Raw genomic sequence first — 5019 nt, 5'->3', positions numbered from 1 at the left:
CAGCCCCTTTGATGACGGTGACATGCAGTGTGACACAGCTCCTTGGAGGGGGGGAATAGTTCTCACGTGTAGAAAGTTTACCTTTATCCTGCTTTTGTGCCCAGCTCACCACCCTCCCTCCTGGCCTGGGGGACTTAGTAAACAAGCCGAGAATTCTTGCCTCGGGGAGCTTTGCGGGATCCGCCATCCCGTGTTGGCTGGGGATTCTCATACGTGCAAGCTGCAGGGGAAGCTCTCAGATGCAGCCCGGGTGCCTGTCGCTGCAGGCTCCCTCCTGGCTTGGTGCAGTCCTGCATTTTGTGTAGTAGGTCATTCTCCCCCTTTGCCTGCGCTGTGGCCAGGAGGAAGGACAGGATGGGGCAGTGGTTAAGAACACAGGCTTTGCAGCTAGATGGCTTTGGATTCAGACTCTAGGTCCATCATTGTTTAGCTGTGTCACCTTGGATAACTTAATTAGCTTGTCTGAGCTTCCTCACTCTGATGCGGATAATAGTACCTCCCCACTGGGTTGCTGTGAGGGTCACATGGGGTAACGCAGTTGAAACAATGAAGAAGCCCTTTGTTAGTTAGCGATTACGGTCATAGCCTTTTCCTTGGTGGAGCGTGGTAGCCAGAAACCCCCTTCTCTACCTTTTCCTCCAACCTTATGCCTTCGGACCAGGCAAGGGGAACCAGCTTGTAGAACCATGGTTGGGCCTTTCTTCTACTTTTTCACTCAAAACTTCAACAGGGCATTGAACATGTCAGCTTACTCGACTTCTAACATCTCTGATGTAATGAGCCGTGTGATCGCCTTCCCTGCCCTCCACCCCCTGCCCCCCTTTCCGATGGAGACCCGAAGAGAGTTAGGGAGCCCACAGCTATGAGGCGGGACCTGACTTGGTCGCCACCTCTCAGGTGTCTACCTAAGAACTACCTGCTCTTTGGGACTTTCCTGTGAGAGTAAAAACTCATCCTAATTTAGACTGTGAACTAGTGTCCCGGGTCGTTCACAGCACTGATGACCCTGTGCCTTTCTGCTCTGGGCCTGCAGCTCTCTTAGGCAGCCATAACATGTGTCCAACGTGCAGGCTCCAAGCTTAGAGGGAGAGCAGGGACTGGTTTGTTAGGTTTTCTCTGGAACACTGGGCACGGGGACAAACACACAAATACAAAAACATGAACAGTGTGGAGAAACAAAAGGCAGTTCATTAGAGAACTCAGGAGTCATCATGGAAAAATTATTGAAGAAAGATAGGAGGACTGACTGCCTAGGTGGCTGACTTGCTGTGGAACCTCAGGCAAGTCGAGTAGCTTCTCTGGACTTCGTTTTCCCAAGTGGGAAAAGGAGGAGGTTGGATTAGAAGAGTGATTTTCAAACTGTGCTCCAAGGAACCCCCAGGGGTTCCCCAGAGCCCTCCTAAGGGCTGTTGAGGGTGAGAGGGTGGGAGTGGAGTGGGTTAGGCTCCAGGCCTCTGCTCCCTGCTTCAATAAGAGCATCTCAGCTTTTATACAAATCTTCAGGATATGATTTCACTTGAACAAAAGAATCTGTACTTAAAAAGAATTTGCAAAGAACTGGATTAGATGATCTCTGAGATTCTTTTAAGCTGGCCTCTGAGATTCTTTTAAGCTGGCCTCTGAGCTTCTGTTAAGCTGACTGTTCTGTGATCTGCCTCTTCCCCCTCTGTGTCTGGGGGACTGACACAGTCCTCCAGGCCACGCTCACTGTTGTCGGGCACTTTCCACCTTGTCACCGGTTTCTGAAATGCATCTCGTGTTTGCATATAAGCACGCATACATTCTCCTCAGTACAGAGATTTTCAAGGGAAATATATTACTCGGCTGTTGTTTTTAGAGAAGAGTCTTTGGAGAAGTTGTATCTATTTTTTCTACACTGTCTTGGCTGCGGTACTTCAGAGTGAAAAGTTTTCTGGCAGGGATGTGTAGGACGACAAACTCTGCTTGTCTCAAGGTTCTGAGTGTACACCATGGTATCTCGGAGGGCCTGTCTGGGAAATTACAGGCTTCTGGACCAGTGGATAAAAGGGGTGATTAAGATAAAACCAAAATGAAAGAGGGATTTGATTCTAATTATGTCTAACTATCACACTGAACCGAAATTTGATTGAAGTGGAGATCGTGGATGATATCAAACACTAAGCTTGTAATAACTGTATTAGGGATGTCAGTCGAAGACAAGAGAAGGGGGTAGGGAGAAGTCGAAAGGGAGAGAGGGAAGAGGCAGGCAGAAGAAATGGAGCAATTCAGAATTTCCCGCCTACCCCGCCCCCCTTCTGGCGTCTCAGCCACACAGCAACAACAGGTGACGCGAGCCACTGGTGACTAAGACCAGATTCTGGAGAAAGACTTCTTAAGTTTAAATTCCGGTTTGCTGTTTGCTGGCTGAGTGAGACGGGAAAGTATATTTAACATCCTCATACTCCAGTTCCCTTACATATAAAATGGAAAAAAGAATACATCCCTTCTGCCGTTGTTGGATAAATTAAATGAGTTAAAAACCTAGGGTGTGTTGAGTGCCCTAAGGGCGCGCCCCATTATCTCGGGGCCGGCCCCGGCACATTTGCTAAAGTACTTAAACAAGGAGGCCATTAGACTGCTGGTTCTAATGCCTTGGTAGCCTCTACGAGCAAACTGAAACCTAAGCCAGGGCTGATTGCAAATGCACTTGTAACTGAAAAAGTGAAGTTTAAAAACAACCAATCACAATTCACTAGGTTTCCCCAAATTAGACAATGGCTTAAAGCTATAACCAATCAAGCGATTTCCTTGCTTTGCTTCCATGGCTGCTCTGTAAGTCCTTCCCTAACTCTTGTTGGCAGAGTGCTCCTAACCACTTCCAGTTTGGTGATGCCCAGGTAGAATCAATGTTTGCTCAAGTAAACAGTTGACATTTTTATGTTCCTCAGCTTATTTTTTAATGCATCCATTACACTAACTTCTTATAACTCCTTGTTGAGGGAGTTACTTATTACCTTCATTGTACAGATAAAAGAACTGAGGCACACAGAGGTTAAGTTACTTGCCCATAGTCACACAGCTAATAAGGGGTAGAACAAGTAATTGAGCCCAGGCTGCCTGCCTCTAGAGCCTGTCTTCCTAACCACCTTGCTAACCAGTCTCTGGGTGCTCCTGGGGTGGTTGTGTGGGGACAGGGAGGAGGGAATCACACATGCACAGAGCATCTACCATGTGCCAAGCATTGTTCTAGAATCACTCCCCTTTCTTACCTTGGCTATTTTTCACAATAACCCTGGGAAGTAGCTATCTCTACCTTCTTTTTAGGATGAAGAAACAGAGGTTCCAGGCTTGCTGGGTGTCACCCAGCTGGGCAGTGGCCAAGCCCGAGTGGAACAGGCCTGCCCAACATTAAAACCACACCATAGACACAGGAGCTGAAGTTGGCCCCTCTCCTTTTGCTGTGGCCTCAGCACTAGACTCAGAAAGGATCCTTCCCTCTCTGGTCAAGATCTGTGGGCCCCAAGGTCATCACAGACACAGCCTATCTTTCTTCTTTTTTCTTTTTAGTTTTCTATTGTTATTCTATCATATTTGTCCCAAATTTCCCCCTAGCCCTCCTCCACTCAGCCCACCCCTTGCTCCCATAGTCAGTCCCCACACTGTTGTCCATGTCCGTGAGTCACTCATACATGGTCTTTGACTCATCCCTTCCCCTTCTTTCCACCTCTGTCCTCCCCTCTGACAACTGTCAGTCTGTTCCATGGTTCCATGCCTGTGGTTCTATTTTGCTTGTTAGTTTACTTTGTTCATCAGATTTCTCTTATGGGTGAGATCAAATGGTATTTGCCCTTCACTGACTGGCTTATTTCACTTAGTATAATATTCTCCAGTTCCATCTATGCTGTCGCAAAAGCTAGGAGTTCCTTTTTTTCTTTCTGCTGCATAGTATTCCATTGTGTAAATGTACCACAGTTTTTTGATCCACTCATTTACTAAAGGGCACTTAGGCTGTTTCCAGCACTTGGCTGTTGTAAATAGCGCTGCTATGCACACAGGGGCACTTAAGTTCTTTTGAACTGGTGATTCTGGTACCTTTCAGGGTAGAGTGGAAATTCTGGTGCTTCACTGACTCCCTGGTGCCTGGCGTGGTTCTTGGGACAAAGGAGAACCTCAGTACATGCATGTACCCGGAGTGAACGAAAAGACAAGTCACCTTATATAAGGCCCAAGGCTCTCACCCAGTTCTTTTTATTCGATGCAGTGGGTTTCATGCTTTTCCTAGAACCCACCCCCTGCAAGCCAGGCTAACGTTTTTTGAGTCAGGTCTTCTCTCCTCCAGTCTGCCACATTCCCCACCACCCCAGGAGGCAGCAAAGGCTGAGAACAAAAGTGGGTTAAAAAAATACATTTAGGTGAAAACTTCATAGATGATATCATTAGCAGAGATTGGCAGGGTGACGGTGAACTGTCTGAGCTTTGGATTAGGCCTCCTGTCTCTATTATCCTGGTACTAGTTTTAGAAATTACAGTTGTTGCAGAAATTACATTTTTCTATGATCTATCCATTCCAATATTTAAGAATAAAAAGTTTTCTATCAGTTCATATGTGTGACAACAAACTCCTGGCACCTGGCACCTCCCACCTGGAAGATAGGAGATGAGGCATCAACTTTTCAGGGCCCCAGTTTCCTCATCTGGAAGTACCATCTTTTGCCAAAACATATAATGCAAAGGTTTTGCTCAAATTTTTGAGGGAAAAACAAAGGTGCACATTATACATAAGCAGTCCTAATTCCATATCTATGTAAATTTTAAATCTATGTTTTAAATTCATTTGTTTACACTTATGCATTAACAGTGTAACTCTAGAAAGCAATAACACTATCTGTATGCAAAACAGTGCTCTGGAATACAATCATCAGTTTTGTTTCTAATTATAAATAAATACATAATTGAATTAAAAAATTAAAATGAAAGATTTTTCTTCCTGAAAGTTTGGGCCATACACATGGGTGTGCACTATACACGGAAGTGCATTATCCACAGCAAAATACGGTC

Source organism: Desmodus rotundus, chromosome 5, assembly GCF_022682495.2.
Source record: "Desmodus rotundus isolate HL8 chromosome 5, HLdesRot8A.1, whole genome shotgun sequence".
Taxonomy (NCBI): Eukaryota; Metazoa; Chordata; class Mammalia; order Chiroptera; family Phyllostomidae; genus Desmodus; species Desmodus rotundus.
This window is presented reverse-complemented; position numbering follows the sequence as displayed.